We start from the raw sequence: 23,067 nt of genomic DNA, 5'->3' as shown, positions 1-23,067 counted from the left end.
CATCTTTTATTAAAGGGAGCTACAAACAAGAATGGTCAGTTGTGCCTGTAAATAAGCGATGAAAAACACCAGAGGAGCCAAATCTTAATCGTTTCACTAAGCAAAAATGCAAAAAAAGTCTTCCTGGGTTGGATTTGCCACTACATTTACACAGAAAAAAACAGATGATTTTGCAAGCTGCTTTTGACATTTCTAATTGTTTCTTACAGGTGTTTACCATGTGTTATTTTATAAGTTACAAGATAAACCACTAAATGAAATAAGGGGGAAATTCAAGATGGCACAATTACTTCCTGTAATGACAGCATACAGTACTTGATATTGCAATGCCCAATACCACTTTCAGTTCTTTTTTATTATTCCACTACACAGAAGTATAAAATCAAACACAAAAGCACAGCATAGGAAGGCAGTTTCATTTGGAAACAAAAATACTATTCTTTTGCCAAAATGATGATTATTCAACCATTTCCAAATGCACAAATGAAAACATTGCCAAAGACTGGGAAACTGATCACTGACATGCACTGAAAATTAAAGACGATTATGAAACAGTCACATTTCCAAAGTCTTTTATGTATAGTAAGGACAAGATACATTCAAGCCTTGCTGAATCTACCTAAATTCCAGCTTAACAAGTGTATTTTCCCTCTGTCATAAATCAGAGTATCAGAAATGGAGTAAAATACAACATTTAAATTTCTACACCTGGTGATCAAATGTTCCCTCAACATCCTCATAGTTCAGCAAGTTGTATGGATTTCTGTGTCCAAAACGTCCCATTCCTCCCTTTCTATTTCAAAGCCACTGCCTTAGTTCATTTGCTTGTCTCTAAATGCCTTCTAACTTGTCTCTCTGCCAACACTCTTTATCACCCCATTCTTCACAACACCAAATCTCAGACACATCTGATTATGCCTCTCATTAGCTAAAATAAGTGCCACAGAATAAAACCTTAATTTCTTAAAATAGCACCCAAGGCCTTCATGACCTAGTGCTCTCCACCTTATCTTTCCTATTTTCTCTTCCACCACATCCATCCACAGACCCACATGCCCATGGCATAGCCTATTATTTCAGTCAGTAATTTACTCTCGTCTTCAACATTTAAGAGATCTTCTAAAGCTCAACTCAAATGTCATCTCCTCTGTGAATTATTGCTTTCCATTGGGATAAACATTTCCCTTTTCTGTGCCCATCTGCACTTCCAATAAATGCTGCGATAGTACTGCTCTCAGGCTGGTGTTGGAGTCAGTTACATAAGAATCTATTTTCCCCACTATAGCTCTTGTCTGGTTCACATATGCTTTCCTTAAGATGCTGAAAACGTAAGCCACCAAAAATATTATTCTAATAGAGGAATATATGAATACATATATTGTTGCTTTTGTTTAGAACTAAGTCATTCGTGTGTGACTCTTGAGACATGGTTGTAGTCTGCCAGGCTCCTCTGTCCATGGGATTTCCCGGGCAAGAACACTGGAATGAGTTGCCATTTCCTGCTCCAGGGAGATCCCAACCCAGGAATCGAACCTGAGTCTTCTGCACTGGCAGGCAGATTCTTTACCGCTGAGCCACCAGGAAAGGTCATGAAAATATATGTGTATATGTATGTTGCTAATAAATTAGGGGGTGAATTTTATGGTATGTGAATTATATCTTAAATTTAAAAAAAAATTAGGGTGGGTGGTACGTGAAAGTTAAAGAAGACAATCCTTTCATGTACTTCCTCAACAGGCAACTTTTAAGAAGGTAAATATCTTGGGTTAGCTAAAAAAATTACTGGGAATTGAGTTTGCCATAGTTTTCAATTATAGGTATGGAGAAAAAAATGCGCCATCTTACTGACTTAAGACCTAATAAAGTTATTTATAAACGAGTTCCTGCTTTCTGAAGCCCACAAAACTGATTATTACAGAGCCTTCTTTTGCTTATCCAGGTCATCTCCATGAAACTGGGCATTTAAAAACATTTAGATTCATCCATGACTTGCCAAAGACAGGATCACAAACTGCTTCCTGATTTCCACCTCAATGATCTAAGCATTTTCACTCTGCCTCTTTAAGCAAACCAAACTAAACCAAGTTTAGCATGATAATTCCTGCTTCATCAACTGGGGAAACTAGTTTGATTTTGGAAGTTAAGATCTATGTAAGTTTTTTTCAGTTATTCTTGTGTACATATGAATGCGCACTTGTTTCTTAGTATCTTTCTTCAAAAATAGAGATATATTTCACACACCATAATATAAATTATTACTGCAAAAGGGACAACCTGCTGTTGTTGCGCAGTCTGTAAGTCGTGTCCAACTCTTTGCAATCTCATGGACTGTAGCCTGCCAGGCTCCTCTGCCCATGGAATTCTCCAGGCAAAAATACTGGAGTAGGTTGCCATTTTCTCCTCCAGGGGATCTTCCCGACCCAGGGATCGAACCTGGGTCTCTGGAGTCTCCTGCATTAGCCAGGGAATTCTTCACTACTGAGCCACCTAGGAAGCCCCTCACATACCATAAAATTCACTATTTTTCAAACTGCACGATTCAGTGGTTTTTAGCATATTCACAATGTTATGCAATCATCAACACTCTGATCTAGAACTTTTTCATCACCCCCAAAGGGAAACCCAGTACCCATTAAGCAAATACTCGCTATTTCCCTTATCCTCATCTCCTGGCAACCACTAATCAATTAGCTTTCAGTCACCATGGATATGCCTATTTTGCGCATTTCACACCAAATGGAACCATACAATATGTGGCATCTTTGTGTCTGGATTCTTTCACTTAGCATAACGTTTTCAAGGTTCACCGATGTAGTAGACACATTTCATTCCCTTTTATGACCAAATAATATTCCTTTGTGTGGATGTACCATGTTTATTTAGCCATTCAGCTGACAGACATTTAGGCTGTTTCCACTTCTTGGCTATTATGAGTTAATGCTGCCATGAACTCAGTGTACAAGTTTTTGTGGGAACATGTGTTTTCAATTAAGTATATAATGTAGGAACAGAACCGCTGGGATATAATGGAACCTATATGTTACTATTTTTAACCATTAAACCATATTAACTTTTGGAGGAACAAACTGTTCATTTTACATTCACATACATGTTTTTAAGGGCGGTAACAACAGTTTTTATTTTCTCATTTTGTTTATAAGTAAACTGTTCTACCCTGGAGGAAAAGATTTCCTTTGGGATTCAGGGTCCTTAGAGCAAAGCCAAGGTTTTATAAGACAGATTCAGTTCAGTTCAGTCGCTCAGTTGTGTCCGACTCTTTGCGACCCCAGGAATCACAGCACGCTAGGCTTCCCTGTCCATCACCAACTCCCGGAGTTTATTCAAACTCATGTCTGTCGAGTGGGTGATGCCATCCAGCCATCTTATCCTCTGTTGTCCCGTTTTCCTCCTGCCCCCAGTCCCTCCCAGCATCAGGGTCATTTCCAATGAGTCAACTCTTCGCATGAGGTGGCCAAAGTACTGGAGTTTCAGCTTTACATCAGTCCTTCCAATGAACACCCAGGACTGATCTCCTTTAGAATGGACTGGCTGGATCTCCTTGCAGTCCAAGGGACTCTCAAGAATCTTCTCCAGCACCACAGTTCAAAAGCATCAATTCTTCGATGCTCAGCTTTCTTCACAGTCCAACTCTCACATCCATACATGACCACAGGAAAAACCATAGCCTTGACCAGACGGACCTTTGTTGGGAAAGTAATGTCTCTGCTTTTCAATATGCTAAGTAGGTTGGCCATAACTTTCCTTCCAAGGAGTAAGCATCTTTTAATTTCATGGCTGCAATCACCATCTGCAGTGATTTTGGAGCCCAAAAAAAGAAAGTCTGACACTCTTTCCACTGCTTCTCCATCTATTTCCTATGAAGTGATGGGACCAGATGCCATGATCTTCTTTTTCTGAATGTTGAGCTTTAAGCCAACTTTTTCACTCCCCTCTTTCACTTTCATCAAGAGGCTTTTTAGCTCTTCACTTTCTGCCATAAGGGTGGTGTCATCTGCATATCTGAGGTTACTGATACTCCTCCCGGCAATCTTGATCCCAGCTTGTGCTTCTTCCAGCCCAGCGTGTCTCATGATGTACTCTGCATATAAGTTAAATAAGCAGGGTGACAATATGCAGCCTTGACGTATTCTTTTCCCGATTTGGAACCAGTCTGTTTTTCCATGTCCAGTTCTAACTGTAGCTTCCTGACCTCCATAAAGGTTCTCAAGAGGCAGGTCAGGTGGTCTGGTATTCCTATCTCTTCCAGAATTTTCCACAGTTTATTGTGATCCACACAGTCAAAGGCTTTGGCATAGTCAATAAAGCAGAAATAGAGGTTTTTCTGGAACTCTCTTGCTTTTTCCATGATCCACCGGATGTTGGCAATTTGATCTCTGGTTCCTCTGCCTTTTCTAAAACCAGCCTGAACATCAGGAAGCTCATGGTTCACATACTGCTGAAGCCTGGCTTGGAGAATTTTGAGCATTACTTTACTAGCGTGTGAGATGAGTGCAATTTATGCGGTAGTTTGAGAATTCTTTGGCATTGGCTTTCTTTGGGATTGGAATGAAAACTGACTTTTTCCAGTCCTGTGGCCACTGCTGAGTTTTCCAAATTTGCTGGCATATTGAGTGCAGCACTTTCACAGCATCATCTTTCAGGATTTGAAATAGCTCAACAGATTAAACCCCTTCAAAGAATAAAGATGTATAATAACACATCAAACCCTTACTACAGAAAAGTCTAGTCATCAAAGGGATTAAATATCCAAATATTTTAAATAAAAGAGGAAAATAACTCCTAATTTTATACGGTCAGTCAATAACTATGCACTGATCTCCATTCACAGACTCTTCTACTCCAACATCTCTCACAGACATTCAAACTTCCTATGCCTCTAACTAAATTTCTACTCTTTTCTACTCCCTCAAATTATTCCTCCTGGCCAAAATTATTCCTCTTGCAAACTTCTGCCTACATCCCAAACCTTTGTGCCAAGTCTGACTTCTTTCTCTCACGTATACTTCACATCCCAGTCAGTAAACCCTATTGGTTCTATTGTCTAGATACTATATTCAGAATCCACTCAAATCTCACCACCTCTACCGGAGCAATTTCTCACTAACATTATTGTACCAGTATGATTGAGTGTCAAAACACAACCAAAACAATCCTTGTAAAATATATGTCAGATTATGTCCCACTTCTAACAGTTATCAGTGGCTTCCCAACATCCATCCCCCATTTTGTTTCAGCCATACCAGACACCCTTGGGCCTCAAGGCATTTGCCTGGCATTCCCTCTGCCTGCCATGACCTTCCCCTTGGTATCATCCACAGTCCTCTTGGTACTCAAGGGGGATTTGTTCCAGGATCCTGGTGATACCAAAATCTGTGGATGCTCAAGTCCTTTAAATAAAATGGCCTAATATTTGCATATAGCCCAGCACATCCTCCTATACACTTTAAATCATCTCTAGATTACTTATAATACCTAATTAAATGTAAATGCTATGTAAATAGTTATAAATACTATGTAAATTCTATGTAAATAGGCTCTGAAAGTGAAAGTTGTTACTCACTCACTCCTGTCTGACTCTTTGCAACCCCCTGAACAAGGCTCCTCTGTCCATGGGATTCTCCAGGCAATAAGACTGGAATGGGTTGCCATTTCCTTCTCCAGGGGATTTGCCCAACGCAGGGATTGAACCCAGGTCTCCTGCATTGCCATCTGAGATTCTTTACCATCTGTGCCACCAGGGAGGGAAGCCCTGACAAACAGCAAATTCAAGTTTTGTTTTTTGGAACTTTCTGGAATTGTTTTTCCCAAATATTTTTGGTCCGTGGTTGATTTAATCTGCAGTTGCAGAACCCACAGACAGAGTACTGATTGAATCCACTCCCTTACCTTCTTTAGGTCTTTGTATACACGTCAGCTTCTTAGTAAGGACTTCACCTGGTCACTTAAATTTGTCATTGCCCCCAAACACTTCCTTTATCTCCCTTCTCCCTTCTATATTTCTCCAAAATATTTATATCAACACAATATATATTTCACTTATTTATTTTTCTTTACCCCCGAGAATATAAACTCCTTTAGGACAAGAGAGTTTATCTGTTTTGCTCACTGCTGTATTCCCAGCACTTAGAAGAGGGTCTAGCACATAGTAAGTGCTCAATAGCTATTTGTTGAATGCATACATGAACAAGCAAAAGGAAGCATAAAGGTGCTCAGGAAAGCTAAAGAGAGGTCAGAGAAATATTTATGAGGAACTAATATACCAAAACATAATAAAGTTGTGATGGGAAAGGAAAGTACATTTCTTAAAAAAAAGGGGGGGGGGCAATGTTTCTAGTTAAAACAAAAGTTTAGTGTTTCCTAAAGCCTAGTTGGCTTTAGGAAAAGTTACTATCCTTGCCTATTTCATTGTTTTCAAAGAGGATCTATCCACTGTCCATTGATAAGGGCCCTTAGCTGCTGAAGAACTGAAAGAAACTCTGAGAGTGGATAAATTCCTAGAATGATGATGTCCTTTTCTCAGCTACCACACACACAAGAGACAAGGGGCTGTCTTAGCTTTCTATCAGACCTAGTCCCAGGATCTTCACCCAGTACAATCATGTTTCTTAGCCACCTTTCAACTAAACCACTAATTGGTAAACTCACCTTTCTAAGAACTACAATCACAGCTTCTTCAAACCAAAATGGATCTTAAAATGATCTCAACCCCTCACATATTTTATTTAAAAAACTACAGTGAAAAAGAAACAGTGACTTGCCCAAAATAACTTGAATAGTTAATTATACTAAATATTTTTCAAATAGTAAGTGATAAATGTTACCAAATCTAAGAGAATTCAGACAATTGGAACAAATTCTCTAGTATCCAAAACAAGATAGTCAAAAATTAAGTCAAAATTATTATATCTCATAGTATCAACAACTCCATCTATCCACATGTTAGATTCAAAAGTAACAACAGAGCCATCAGCAAACTATACTCCAGTATTCAGCAAGCAAACTAAATGATGGATGAATTTAGATTTAAGAAAAATATACACCTTCTCCCCAAAGGAGGCTTTCATTGTCCAGTGTTGGGAATGATGAAGACTTCTAAAGTCTTTTTGCAAGTACCAACTTTTCTAAGCATTACTGGCTTCAAACAGCAGTATAAAGATGTTTCTATGAATCAATCATTTTCATTTTCCACATGAGGTCCAGAGGGAACAATTTTTAAAAGGCACCTGATTTTCACCACGCCTGCCACCCTCTCCTCCTTGCCCTGCAATATTCTAACACACTTCCTCGGCAGTGTGTCCTTGGCACTGTTTCTGATAGAGTATGTGATAGCCTTCAAGTGCCATACAGTGAGATGAGATTGTGAACCGTGATTATAAACTATCTCTAGCATGCTACAGGAAAAAGGATTACTATTTTTTAAAATATTTATTTATTTGGCTGCACCGGGTCTTAGCTGCCGCACGCAGGATCTTAGTTATGGCATGTGGGATCCAGTTCCCTGACCAGGGATCAAACCTAGGCTCCCTGCTTTAGGAGCATGGAGTCTTAGCCATTGGGCCACCAGGGAAGTCCCAAAGGATTACTCTTTTCATGGTCACAAATTTCTTACCAAAACCCTTTCCATGGTCTGCATCGAGTGAAACTAAGGACCACCCTTATTCTTCTTTCCTGGGGACCTTTCTCTGACTGTTCTATCCATTGGTGCTCTTTTCTTGATCAGATGACCTATAGCATTTGTTATCTGTACTTGTAGCATTCATCACACACTGGCAAGTAACATCTTTTGTACAGTCATCTTAGTTGTTGCTGGCTTTTTTTTTATGCTTGACTGGATAAAGAGTCAGAATCTGAAAGAGTTACATAATTGATATTCCTAAGGGGATTTTCCAGACAATAAAGCGTGATCTTTCTACATATGAAGGGAAAGAGTCAGAAATTCTAAAAGAGCAATTGGGTTTTAGAATACACAGCACAACCATCACTGAACTGTAATTTCAGAAGCTTTGTATTATACCAAAATAATGATTCCCATGCTTTTAAAGTAATAAGGATGCCTTTTAAGGTCAAAACATATTTTAAAGTTAAAATATATTTTGTATACCAAAAACATACTCAATATTAGTCAGGTGTTAAATATCTTTTAACAGAGAATACATGCATTCAAAAGTCTAACTACACAATGGTATGTAAGATGGTACTTAGCTGGTCTACAGAGCTTACCTGATGTGCACAAGAAGTTGAGGTTACCCCAGGACCTCAGACTGCACATGGTTGAACTTCACTGTGCTGTGGACATGCAATACTATTGCCATATCAAAAAGTACTACAACCTAAAACTATTCAGGAGCGAGCAAAACACAGAAGGACTGATGCTGAAGCTGAAACTCCAATACTTTGGCCACGTGATGCAAAGAACTGACTCATTTGAAAAGACTCTGATGCTGGGAAAGACTGAAGGCAGGAGAAGGGGACGACAGAGGATGAGATGGTTGGATGGCATCACTGACTCAATGGACATGAGTTTGAGCAAGCTCCAGGAGTTGGTGACGGACAGGGAAGCCTGGCATGCTGCAGTCCATGGGGTCGTAAAGAGTTGGACACAACTGAGTGACTGAACTGAAAATACAGAAAGACTAACAAATCCCTACCTATTCCCATCCCACTCCCTCTCCCAAATCGAACATAAAATCCTTCATTAACTCAATCTTTCTTTCTAAGAAGCAGCAGATTTTTAGCAACGTGAAACAATTCACTTCAATGCTTCAATAATGAACTTCTTGTGGTTTTAATATTATAGCAAGAGGAACAAAACAAATGAACATTATAGACAAGCCAAATATCTGAAAGTCCATCTCTCATGTATTTCCTGATTCTACTGAAATCTCAATCCTATTTACCCATTTTACCACCTTCTTCAAACAAACAAGCAAAAACCACCAATATTTTGCAGCAAAGGTAGAAATATCATTGTAATCTCAGTTCTAGTCTTTTGTGCAGTTACCAATAAGAATGAGCTTAAATAAATAGCAGGTGAGCAGAGCATTTAAAGGAATTAGCCCTGGGCTCAAGTCTTGGCTCTGTCACTTATTAACTGTATGATCTTGGGCAAGTTACTTAACTCAACTTCAGATAATTTATGTAAAGTGCTTAACAGGATCCTTGGCAGGTTTTAAGGGCTGAGAAAAGTGGTTACTGATTAAGCAATTATATATAATAGATACATAACAAAGATATCCTTCTTATCATAACAATTTCAAAGCTTCCTTCCAATTCCCTCTTGTCTGGCTCTGACAGGTCTGTCCCAGGTATCATAAACCTCCACCCCTGACCTATACCTGGTTCTACTACCTCAAGTTCTACCCTTGGCTATGAATACAAGCAGTTTCTGGAAGCGAGGGAACACATGACAAAAAACAAAACAGGAGGCCACTTGAGTAAGCTAAAACAGCAACAAAATCCACTTCGAAACACTGAGATCACTCAAGCAGGACTCTGCCTTAGAACCAGAGACAAAGAGAAAGGCAAGAGAGAAAAACTAACCAAATTATTCAAATACTTCTAAAACCCTTACCTCCAGTTAAACAAATGACTGAAGATCTGAAGCCCAAATTTTAAACAACAGCATTATTGTCTGCAGGAGCCATCAATAACCAGTGCCACAAATGAAACATGCCTTACTAAAACAATTCTTTACCATTTTTAATTTAACAATGATTTAACTGTTGCTAGACTATTTTTTAAGATGACATCTCAGCAACCTTTTCAAGTTTCTTCTTTCCCCATGCATTTCAACAGGCAGTGAATTCGTTCATCATGTGTTCAGGCCTCCTGCTGGCAAGCATAATTAAAATTAAGCAAGCAACAATTCCACTTGGTGTTAAGATCCTGTCAAATTCTTTGATGAAGCTGAGTCTGGTTTCTCGAGGAGCCAGTTGAAAGTTCTGCAACAAAAACTTGGGGTTGCTCAACTTGATGCTGGCCATTCCTTCAGTAGATGGCACTCTTCCCTTTGAGCCCAAACTGCACAAGCACCAAGAAGCATGTTCTGTGACATTCAGGTGTGATACAAAGCAGAGATTCTCTCTTCAAAGCTCCTAACTGGCCGTCACAATCCCTCCAGAAACTCATTCATCAAAAGTTGATGGTCCAACCAGACACTTTTAAAGAGCCCAGGGAAATTCAGATTATAAAACATCAAACACAATATTAATAAAATCACCTAACAAGTGATTACCAAGTAATCGGCTTCTCAGAGCCTTTTCTATACTTTTTTATTCAGGTATAAAATGTTCCTTCCCTAATACAGGTATAAAATGTTCCTTCCACTGAAAGGTAGCGGCCTTTCAGTGGCTACTGATCAAATCTTGTCTATCAAATCTCACTAAGGTATTCAAGATAGCACAGTGTTTGGAAAACTGATTTTGTCATTATCAACATTCACTGAGACTAATGAAAGATGTATTACTTTAATATTACTTTCAACATTTTTGGTTGAAAAAATTCATATAATTTTTGATACCCACTTAAAAAGAATCAAACATCCTAATACAAAATTGCTGTACATCTAGTTTTCCAAAAAACAAATACATATTTCTGATTCATTAATCTGTCTTTTACTTTAATACATAATAGTTCTCAGTTATTAATGATAAGTAAGGTTTCCCACACTTCTGTTTCAGAGACTTTTTTAATTAAAAAGCATACAGTTATGGACAGAAATAGCAGGAAATTCTTTTTAGTGCAACCTCCAGGTGAAAGCCAAACTTTTCAGCAATCACCTTAAAAATTCCACCTTTTCTAGTTGAGCTAAAACTCAGTCCTGGCAAAAAAGTCAAAGGAGAAAGGCACGGTAAAAGGAACACGGTTTTCAGATTTTAAAAAGGAAAAAACAAAAGCCCTGAGAGTGGGGATAAGAAATGGCAAAAACATATCAATTTCAGTAACCATCTCTTTCCCCTGTCCACTTTCACCCTATGCACCTAAGCCCATTCAGAACTCCACTTGAGCTCTGACCATCATCACCCTTCCCAAACACTTCCTCAGATAATAAAAGGCTGACCTTACAGAATCTTTTCCTTGTGTACTAATAAGACAAATGAGATTAGAGGTAACAATGCAGCTAACAGTTGCTGGCTCTAATTTCTGAAGGATTAAAAAAGAGATCCCCAGGGAGGCCTTGATCCCAAAATATACTTCTGTAGATGTACCAAATAAGCCTAATTACCTTCTCCACGAGGATACTGAGGAAACCTATCTCTTTGCTACGGCATGGAGTCATTCCAGCAGAGCAAAAGATGACAGGACAAGAATATTGTATGGAAAAGAGAAAGGAAATGCTGTTCTCACACAGGATGAGCTGAGCCATTGTGGAAGAACTTCACAGAAACACTGCTGACGGTGACAAATTAAAGGCACAACTAAGTCCCCAAGATACTGATAAAACTCAGCACTGCTCCAACCTGACTGCTTTCTACATTGCTGAAATTCCAGCTCCCCTAGCAAGCAACCAACAATAGCCCTGGGAGCTGAATTAAACAGGCTCTTGAACTCACACCTGCACCGTCCCTTCCTCTTCCATCCTAAGTAAGCCCTTCTTTGGTGGGGGATGGGGGAGTGAAAAATTACAAGAACAAATTCAAAGAGGTATAAGAATTAGCAAAAAGAATAAAGTAAGAATTCCATGTATGTTACTTAGAGTTAAGTTTTCATATTACTTCCCTTAATGAACGTTGTGAGGATTAAATTTTGAAAATTGTTTTATTAATATATACAGTGTGCTTCTTGAAACACTGCTTTTAAGAATGTAAGTTGTTATTACTGCCCTTATGTTTCTAAAAAGTGTTTCACCCCTTGGCCGGCTGGTTGTGGGAAGTTTTTAATCTTATGGAGGTCAGTATGTCTATGGCAGAAAAAGTGAGCTTCATAACCCAGTCTTCAAACTCTAGTCTTGTTTGAGTCAGTAGCAGTCTTAAATGCTAGTTAATGTACTGCTATATACCAATATCCTCAGGTTCAGTTTCAGGCAATTTAAAACAAGAGGTTTCAAAGTTCATTTTATATCAGGGAGTCTTACCATTTCCAATTAAGCTTTAACTAAAACTAACTTTTAAAACAAGTAATTGTAAAGTATATATGGTGGTGAGACAGATCAACCTGACATTAGGTAAAATCAACTCAGATCTCACCTCATTATAAAGATATAACTATATGTCAAAGACTAAACACATTTTATTGGAGAAGGAAACGGCAACCCACTCCAGTCTTCTTGCCTGGAGAATCCCATGGACAAAGGAGCCTGGCGGGCTGCAGTTCATAGGGTCACACAGAGTTGGACACAACTGACACGACTTAGCGAACATATTTTATAATAAGTCAGCTCTGGCATAGTTAAAAACCAGTCTATACAATCTTCCTAAGAAGGAAATTTACAAAAACAAAAAGACTTTAAACATCAAGGATGAGTTCATCCATTTTTATACTTTTTGGTGATCATGCAACTACTTTTTAAGTTATGCTAGACAATTATGAAAGCCACATTTATTCTTTAAGGTTTCTAGGATACTCTTTTAAATTGCTCCTTCAGTGTAGTAAGTCATGTCCTAGAAACCTGAAAGCTACTATTAATGCAGCTTTTCAAAGATACACAAGAAAATAATTTAAAGAAAACAAGAGACTCTGATTCTTATTATCTATGCTATCGTCTAAGACTTGACAGTAAGTTAAATGGTACTTTAATGTTCAAGTATGTTTTCAATTGTGTAATTAACTTACTTTTGAGCTTGATTTGTGATTAGTCCACATAATAAGAGATCAACGTTAAAATACACATGAAACAAAATACCCACACACGTATTTTTCTCTAACACTTTAAACTTTCAGTTAATTTCAGTTAAAACTGCTCTATGCATGCAGTTGATATTCAAATAATCACTACATGAATGCCAGGTGAATCATTTTGTAATTAACCTGAAAGGAAGAGCATCCTCTAAGTAGTATGGTTACACATGTGTGTCCTTAACTAGCTACTGACAGAAAAAAAAACTAATCAAATTCATCTAACTTATTAGACATAAGGGATATACAAGGGATAACAAACTTTTTCTTTCAAGCCATAGTCAATGAAACACTGGTAACCTGTATGATTTAGAGAGGATTCTTAATATACACAACCCACTGCAGTAAAAATTTGACACTGTCTTGGCTTTTGGCCAAAAGAATTTAGTCACTAGCAAGACCTGAAATACCTCATAACAATCTCATCTAGAAATACTGGGGCACATACCCCACGATCAAATGATAAAGAAGATATGAAATAAAGTACTAGGGCACCCATTTTGAATCTCAATGACTAGCCACAGTCTACAACTGCTCAATTTCAAATAGGGTGTTTATGTTTAAAAGAAAGTACTCTTGATTAAACATTTTAAATGTTTTCTATTCAAATTCTACATGTTTAATATTTCCAAAGGAATCTGAAACAGCACTGAACTTTAATATCAGAAAAATGAGTGTTTATTTAGTGTGAGAAACATATTAGTAACCTGTGTTTTCAATACAGTTTGAGCTTTCTTAATTCAACGGATGCTATTTTTAAACACTGCTCCCTAATATTATCTTTCACTAAATTGCCAACAAAGGACATATTTGATCTCTACAATACTAATCCTAAACACTACTTCAAACAGCTACTAATTTAGGTTATAATTAACTAGCTTGACCTATCAACCACACTGGTGAAGCAGCAACACAGAGGTCCTTGAGGAATGGGAGTGACCAAGTAAAAGCCACTTACAGCTAACTGTAAAAGGTAACTCAGGTGGAATTTTGAACAAACTGAAGTTAATATTCACCTCAGGTTGATGCAGTGTTGATAATCAGAAGATCAAGCCTACTTACTGACTTAGTGCAGAACTAGAATCAACAAAGAGCCTGTTGGACCAGCTGGGGCCCTACACATCTGGCAAGCTTAAAGAACAACAAAAAAGACTTGAATCTTCAGTAATAAAAAAGATAACATAGTACAGCCCACATTCTAGCATTCGAGCTACACACGTCATGTGAAAAGAGAATCCTCTTCCAAAGTCAAAAGGTGATTCTACTTAATGCAGATTGGTTACCGCCCTTTAGATTTAAACACATCTTGGTGATATTAATACAGGAGGGTGTTGCTAAACAAGGTATACGCACAGTTGCAGTCTTGGAGACCCTGTGAAGGCACTTCATTCATTTGCAGGTATTACCCAAGTTTCATAGCAGCAGGGGTTACTGGCTATGTGGACTCACTTTCAAATCAGGCTCTGGGTTCAGAACCAGCCAGTCTGTGCCTAGGAGCTATACAAAATACTTAAACCTTTATGTCTGTTTAGGCATTGGGTGGTTATGAGGATTAATTATATAAAAGTCTGTGCCTGGCACAGAGGTAGAGCAAATAATATTGGCTGTAACAAGTATTTGCTGAGTCTTCACTTGCTGGGTCGCATGATATAACCACCTTCAAAAAAAGTAACTTTATAGTGATGCTGATAAACACATTAAACACTGAGGACTATATTCTAAGCACTTTACACACAAGAACTCATATGGTTCTGATAGTATCATTCCCAACATTTTACAAACCCAATTTGTTCAGAGTTGGGTTTTTATAATTTTATATGATTTCTTTCTCGAATAGAAATAAAATTTCTTGTACTCTGATGACATACATAAGTGCTGCCCAGTACTGCTAACCAACTACTTTGAGATGGCAGAGATTAAATAGCTAACAACCTGCATAGGCTTAAGTGTAACAAAAACACTCAGGCACAAGAGACCTACTTCAGGAGGGCTCACAACCTCAGAGGTTGGGCCCTACCCTGCATTTAGGTTTCAGGATTGTGTGTAGGAGGTGGGCTGATGCTATGTACTCTTAATCTCAAAAGACATTCTGGTTTTACAAAGACCACATCCACACTTTAAACATCACTGAGCAGAACCTGCATTCATACCGGTGTAACATTATTGAAAAGGGGTTAGAAATAGCAAAGTGTGCAATATCATTTTCTCATTCATTTTCAGAATGTAAAACATATTCTGAATATACAATCTTTCTATCATGCAAAATAGTTCCTAGATGTCTTATGATCACCTGTGTCATATGTCTACCAACAAACATTTGCTTATAACATATATGTAAAAAAGCTGCAACTTATTGAATGCCTCATAACCAACTATCTCAAGAGCTCAAATTATGTTTAACATTCAAAGAAGACATACCAATTTTTTTCTTTAAAAGCAACTGTTGCCAACATTTTTCAGTCACCTAAGAGTTTTAAAAGCAGAGACTGAACTCTTTGGGAAAAGGAACACTTAAATATGGCAAAAATGGCCTTTTTTTCCCCCCTGGTCTTCCCTCTGCAAAGGTAATCTGCTTAATTTAACCAGAGGAAAATGAGTTACAGTGCAGTTACAATGCAATGGAGACTTTTAGATATACAAACTTTATACATACGCTCCAAAAGTAACTTAACCCTATAAATGAATGGGTCCGATATCTTAATTACTTTTTTTTTTTTTCCAGAATACTCAAGCATCTTATTTAAAAACGACAAATTATGAGGTATTCTTATTTTACTCCCTTTAACAATCTAATTAGAAGTCCTCCAAAGCCCAAAGTAGGATGTACCCAGCATGGTGCTGATGCACTCCATTCCAAGAAAAGCAACCATTTCATACTACTACATCTAAAGTGTCATAACATAAAAAGTTCACGCACCTTTCAAATGGAGCTGATTTCTACCCCCCAAATCTTATCAACTCCCTCACCAAACTTGCATATAAATCCCCACTCAAAGCCTCTTGGTTGATTTAAATTCCATTTCTCTCCACACCACTCCAGCAGGTCAATTACAACAGCACATGTGCCAAAGAAATTAGTGGTTTTACTCACGCTCCCATTTTAAACGGGCACCTACTTGCAATTAACTCTCTCCAACAAAAAGTTTACCTGAGGCCATTCTTGCTATTTTACTAGAGGCCTAGCTTATTCTACCTGTCTCTGTGGTCTTGCCTCAGCTATAATGGCATACTTCCAAACAGCCTGGACGCCCCCAAACACCAGCTAACCGGACCTGCAGCCAACTCTTGCCTGTCACCCCGAGCAGGAAGCACAACCTAACATGTATACATTTGCAGGGGTGGGGTGGGTGGGGTGTGTGTCGGGGGGATGGGGACACAGATTACAGGAGAAAGGTTTGGTTGAAGACTCTCAACTTGGTAACAGAAGTTTGTTTGTTTTTTTAAGGAGGAAAACAAACCAACACTTCCTCCCTTACCTCCACCTTTTTCCAAGCGCGGGAACCTCCCAACCCTCCTGGAGCGCACCTTCAGAGCTTAAGGTCCCTCAGATCCCGAAGCTTCGGCCAGTTGTTGGTTTTTAGAACTCCCCGTCCTCTGAGAGAAATCAGAGGACGCCCGAAAGACTCGGGCCCACCCCCGCGGCGCCCGGAGATCCTCCCCTACAGGTCCACCTTCCTCGCCCAAGGCTCCCGTTCCAGTCCCAGAGGGAGAAGGGTTCACCTGAGGCCGCAGGGGCAGCCAATAGGAAAGTCCCCTCGGCCCTGCAAGTCGCCGCAATCCCACCCCCGCGCGACCCCCTTGGAAGGGTCCCCGCAGCCCAGCCCGCGCGGGCGCCTGCCGTCCCCGCCGCGAGAAGCGGCGGAAAGGCCGCGCCTTCTCTCCCCTCAGGATTACCTCGCAACGCGCAGCCGGCTTTGTGCTTCCCTCCCTCCTTCTCCGCGGCCGCCCGGACTGCAGCGGCCGCGCGATCCTCCACCGCCGCCTCTTAAGCGCCGCACGGCTCCAGAGGGGAGGGCAGAAGGGGAGGGGGCGTGAGGAGGGAGGGACCTGGGCGCCGAGCCCTGAGAGGCAGGAAGCGGCGACACCTGGGTCGCGATGCTTCTAGCTCTCGCTCTCCGTTTTTAAAAATACAATTTAAACCCCTCTCTTTCCCCTCCCGCCCCGCGCCCCCGCGACCGTTACCGGCAGGCGGCTCACGCTCTGGCGGGACTGGCAGAGAGCCCCTCGAGCGTCCCCTGGCCCCGCCCCTAAGGCTCCGCCCTTAGGCCCCCAGGCTCCTCTGGCTCCACCCCCACAAGCCCGCCCCTCGCGGCCCCCGAAAGCCCCTGGTCCCACCCCTCGGGTCCCCGAGCGTCCTGGCTCCGCCCCTCGGAATCACAGGATGTTCCTGACCCCGCCTCCTCAAGGCCCCGCCCCCAACGCGGTCCCTCGGGCCCCTCCAGAGCCTTGGTACCGCCCCCTACGGCCCCCTCCTCTCCCGCCCGCACCAAGTCCCTAAAGCCGCGGCCGCGGGGCCCTACAGGCCTGGCCTCTGGGATGGCCTGGTGCGGGGCAGCTGTCTGGCATCTCTTCAGCGTCCTCCTCCAGCTCTACAGCTTCGATCCGTTGCGTGCCTTGCGGGAGGGTCGGAGGAGTAAAAGACCCCGACGGAAGCTCGACTACGAGGGATAGGAAGGGCGCCTTGGAAATGCCGCCCGCCCAAACCTGAGCAAGGCGCCCCCCCTCCCCCCACCGCCGGCCACACTCCTGAGGTTGAGCCACAGCTTTCAGAGTCAACCTCGGCCGCCTACACTGGCTGTTGGGTCTTCAGCGGGAGGCCACTGCTAAGGTTCAACCTCCACACACCCCTCACTGAAGGGGCCTGGGTGTTCTCAGCATAGTTGCCTATGGGGGCGCCTCTTTCCCCCTACTCATCTCCACAGAGGGGCAGGGGCTCTCTTATCAGCTCCACTTGTACGCCTCAAGGGTCTTCACCCCGAATTTGGCCCCTGGCCTTGAGACCTTATGAGAGCTCATCTCTTGGAGGTGAAAAGTCAAGGCACTGCCAGCCTTGAAAATGAACTCGGGGCCCGGTAAACTTTGCAGGGATGTGGATCTATCCACAGGTGACACTGGGCCACCCACCCCCCGCTGCCCAGACAAGACCTACCCTAGAAATGGACCTCCCAACAACGCACACCTTTCTCTCCCACCCACGACTTGCACATCCCTCCCGCATACGTGTCCTGCACGGGCACAAATCCACTTCCAAGCCCACCCTCTGAGCGACATTCTGGTTATTCACGGTCTCTTGGGTCAACCCCACCCTAACACACAACAGCAAACTTCATTCCCCACCCTTATCTCCCTTCGTTTCCAAGGCATTGGCGACAGTCCACTTCATTTCCTTCCTCCTCTGCAGACTCTTCTCTTCCCCCTCAAATAGTTTGTGCCATCCCCCTCATCTTCATCCCCTCCTTCTTCCCTAAAAATGTGCTAATTAAAATGTAGTTTCCTCTTCCCACATATGAAGTGTGGAAAATGAATCTTGTCTTGGCACAAACTGTGATTCATTTATCCTCGCTTTCTCTCTCCACTGGACCAAAGCTATAGAAATTTTAGTCTACCACCATCTCCCATATGCTCAAAATCTAACCATGCCTCATGGTTTTTAAATACCCCTAAAGGATGGTGGGGAAGGTTTCCTGGCTTTGGGGAGAAAATATTTAGAAAATGCTTAGCGTGTCATTTTATTTGGCATTTTAAAATATCTGCAGTATTTGAGAGAGATATTGGGAGTGGCTAGATGTTTTCTTGAATTTAGAAAGCAAAAAATGAAAAAAAAGCTTGGCACGCATCAAGGTTAGCCGGTTTATGAATAGCCCCCCAAAAGTGTATTAGGGGTACATATCAGACAATAGTCTCCACTGCACAGGACGTTTGCCTGTCAGAGATCTAGAGGCTCCCCCCCACCCCCCAGCCCCAAAGGAAGACAAATTAACATAATCCATTTTAAGCATGTCTGATGAGCAATCCTTCCCGTGATCACTCCATTCCCCACAGCTTCTGGACAAAATGGATAAAAGATTTGCTTACCCGCTTAGGATGCAAGGCTTTCTTGTGTCCAGGGCAGTAGACGTGCGTGTCTTCTAGGTGTGGATTCTGCAGTGCTGCACAGAAACCCACTGCAGCCTCAGACCGGCGGCAGCGGCAGCTTCTCCCAACGCCGAGTAGTAAAGTGTGTGACTCTGGTAGAGACTCCACAATTACCATTAGGCGCTTGCTTATGAGAGAGGAGGCGGAATCTTTCTTAAAGGAATGGGTAGTGTTTTTCCTCTCCACTATTTCTTCATGAGAGGCTGAAAGGGTGGAAGCAGGGAGTTTTTTTGGACTGAATATGGCAGTACAGCTGTGGGAGGTCAAGGTTAAAATTAACTGGGTGATCGAGGGACCGATTTAGTGTGAGTCAATGAAATGCTAGAAGCATTGGTTTTAAAGAGCCCTGCTAACTTCAAGCTCTGGGGTCCATGGCAGAAATAAAGTGATGTGCCTTGAAACTGACTAGTACTTTGTGTTAATAATTAATTTCGAATCATCGCTTTAAACTGATAACTCTACAAAGGGAGGTTATTTCATATTTAATACAAGAACACGAAAAGAATAATAAAACACACAATTGGGAACAAGAGTCAAGTCTTACTAATAAAAGCATATCTGCTATTTCAGTGAATATCAGTATTAGAAAATATTGTAAATCAACTGTACTTCAATTAAAAAAAGAAAAGAAAATATACTATTGCCAGATCAATCTGTACTTGTAAAAATTATAGTATTATTTATAGAAAAAATAAAAATCTAAACTAGTTTAAGAAAATAATAGCTTGCTATTATGCTATTTCAGTGGCAATTCAAAGTTCAGCAAAATTAAGGAACTCATAGGTAGATTAAATGCATCCAAATTTACTATTTACACTATTAGAATGTGGTGTGTCCACACAGGAGGAAAATGAGTCTGCTTTATAACTTTAATTTTTATCTCAAATAATATTCCTCAGTTTAAGCACTGAACATCTGAGATTTTTTTTCTTCAGTGGTAAATAAGGAGGTGTGGTCCCACAATATGAATAGAGAAAAATATGGAAAATATTCTGCAATTGATGTTTTTACACAGCTTTTGTTAACTACCAGTGATCTTGAGCAGGTAAGTAAACTTTTTTGTTCAATCATCCCCTATTTTTTAAAATAAGGATGTTGCATTGAATTTTCCTTTAGTATTCCAAAATGCTATGATTTTTATGACAAACATTTATATTTTTGTTATTTGATGCATGTGTATTTCACTCTACACTCTGCTTCTCCTGAAAACTTGGATTAAAAATGTCTTATTTTAAATGTGTAAGCAGAGCTTATTATTTACAACTATTCCAAAATTATTTTGCAAATCACATGTTGTTTTTGTAAAGTGAAAAAACTTAATTTTATCTGACTTATGATTGTGTACCCAATTATGACCAATTTTCCTGCAGCAGAATCCTACAATATTGCTAAAAATACTGACTGACTGGAATACAAAATATATGTTTAATAGCAGTTGGAACATCATTAAAAAGAACTGGTACATCATCAGATGGTAGAGTTGGAACAGAGTTTAGAGCTCATCGACTCCAACCCTGTAATTTCACAAGTGGGAAAACTGGAAACCCAGAGAAGCAAAATGGGGGCTCAGGGAAGTTAACTCAGTCTCTACTCTTCACATACACTACCCCATGGACTGTATCCCATGAGGATCCTCTGTCCATGGAATTCTCCAGTCAAGAATTCTCCAGGGGATCTTCCTGACCCAGGGATCAAACCTGGGTCTCTTACACTACAGGCAGATTCTTTACCATCTGAACCACCAGGGAAGCGCCTTCACATACAGCAAATAAACAGCATGTATCAACATACACACTGTTTCACAGACCCACACTGGGGCCTGAGCAAGACCTGTCACAACAAAAAAGTCTTTCACACATTTTGTGTTCATGTAGTATAAACTAAAGACATATCAAACAAGTGCTCATAATGTGTGTAAATATTAACACAAATATTGCCCAGTTTCTTCATCTCTTTTTATCTTGCTCTTCTGCAAGGAAGGCAGTTCGTCTATCAGGTGCTAATGGACAATGAATAAAATGGCTGTTATTTGTATAATTCAAAGCAACCCCTCAAAATTAAATGCATTTCTTTGTATCTTCCCCAAAGTACTGAGCATAGTCTCTTATATAAAGGCACTTAATAGATACTTTAAAAAAGGAATACACAAATTAATGAAATGAATAGCCCCCCAAAATATCCAGAAACTGATTACAAAGTGTTTTTGTATGTTTGTAATTTGCATTGTCTAAAACAACTGACTCCATTCTCTATATCCTTTTTCTCTAACACAGTCATGATCTAAGAGAAACAATCTCCTTTCTGTAGAGCTTTTTAGGCATGCCTGATTTGTATTCTCCAATTAAATTGTAGCCACAAATCACCGCATGAACTCTGGGTAGATCAAGCAGTAGCCAAGACACTCTCTGCCAAGAGAACAGAGGATTAAGTTTCAGAATTCCAGTGCTCTAGTTCTAGTTGTGAAACCAACTGGTTATATGACCTCAAACAAGTTTCTGGACATGCTTGTGCCGATGTCAAGTTGAGCCATCTTTTAAATGGTGGTGGCAGATGATAAGACCTGCAGTCCCTACTTCATAGGGTGGTTATAGAGTTCAAATGATAATAAAAGAAAAAATGCTTTGAACTTTTCAAAGCACTTTGTAAAGAAAAGGTGTTATTATAGGCAGATGTATTTAAAATCAATTATCTAGTTCAAGGGACTTTACCCTAAACAACCTGTTTAACTACTTTACTAGTTCAGAAAGCAAACAGGTTTATCTCTCCCCGCACACACACACACACACACACACACACACACACACACACACACACACACATGTATGCACCCTGCTGCTCCCAGTTTACAAACTTCTCAGCTTTGATGCTTTTCCCTTGGGCTGGGAAATAGCATCTGTAAAATGAAGAGCTAAGAATTTGTATAGAGAGCCCTCCACCATCATTTCCCCCAAAATTTACATTTTTGAAGCTCTCAGACAGAAAAGTAAACTCAGAGAAGCGCAACAGTCTTTTCATACTTCTTAATGTCATATATTCTCTCAGTGGGGTTAGATGAACCATTCATTTGGAAACTTGGCCATGCTACATACGTTTTGATCACCCCTTTGTGCCAAGTGAGTGTGGAAAGTATTTGGGGAACAGAGGGAGAAGGACTGACATGGAACTCATGCTAATGAGTTCCCCACTCCCCAAGGAGACATAATCAGAGTGATACTCAAGGATGTATCAACATATTTTAATAGTACTATGTGACCATATGGTTTATTTTAAAGGAATTGCCTCAGTTAAATGCCTGACAGTTTCTTATACAACTATTTAAGTAACCAGGCCTGATACATCTCAGTAACGTTTATAAAATATCACCCTCAGAGTCTTCTCTTTTTCCCCAAAAGGTATTTATTGTCATTTATTCATTCTCCACTTGATGAGTCTTTCAAGATTATCATGCGGTTAGTTGCTAAGTTGTGTCTGACCCTTGAGACCTCATGGACTGTAGCCTGCCAGGCTCCTCTGTCCATGAGATTTTCCAGGCAAGAATACTGGAGTGGGTTGCCATTTCCTTCTCCAGGGGATCTTCCCGACCCAGGGATTGAACCCTGGTCTCCACCATTGCAGGCAGATTCTTTACCAACTGAGCTACCGGGGAGTCATCATGGCTAAACAAATAACTGCTAACACACAATGGCTAAACAAATAACTGCTAATATGCAAAAAAACTAATAAACAGCTACTGTAAATAAGATATTCCAATAAGAGCCTCATACATAGTTAGTTTAAAAAAAATCATCCTACACAAAAAGTCAACTTACCAGTTTCTGTGTAGAGAACACAAAATGAATACAAAATATGGGCTTCCCTGGTGGTTCAGTGGTAAAGAATCTGCCTTCCAATGAAGGAGACATGGGTTCCATCCCTGGTCTGGGAAGATCACACGTGTCTCAGAGCAACGAAGCCCTTGTGCCACAACTATTGAACTTGTGCTCAAGCCTGGGAACTGCAACTACTGAAGTCTATGCATCCTGGAGCCGGTGCTCAGCAACAAGAGAAGCCACTGCAATGAGAAGCCCAGGTACTGCA

The 23,067-nt window shown here is 40.5% G+C and overlaps 1 protein-coding gene across 3 annotated transcripts in view; it reads right to left on the bottom strand.

The window, feature by feature from the left end:
* Positions 1 to 17,016, bottom strand: part of ADD3 (adducin 3) — a 127,575-nt gene extending 110,559 nt beyond the window's left edge. For all 3 annotated transcript variants that reach the window (XM_068961501.1, XM_068961504.1, XM_068961502.1), the window contains exon 1: positions 16,750 to 17,016. The gene's annotated coding sequence lies outside the window, so the exon portion shown is untranslated. The remainder of the gene's footprint in view (positions 1 to 16,749) is intronic.
* Positions 17,017 to 23,067: the final 6,051 nt, after the last annotated feature.

The sequence above is a fragment of the Capricornis sumatraensis genome, chromosome 23 (genome assembly GCF_032405125.1).
Source record: "Capricornis sumatraensis isolate serow.1 chromosome 23, serow.2, whole genome shotgun sequence".
In the NCBI taxonomy this organism is placed as follows: domain Eukaryota; kingdom Metazoa; phylum Chordata; class Mammalia; order Artiodactyla; family Bovidae; genus Capricornis; species Capricornis sumatraensis.
Note: the sequence above shows the minus strand (reverse complement) of the source record. Positions and strands in the feature narration are given on the sequence as shown.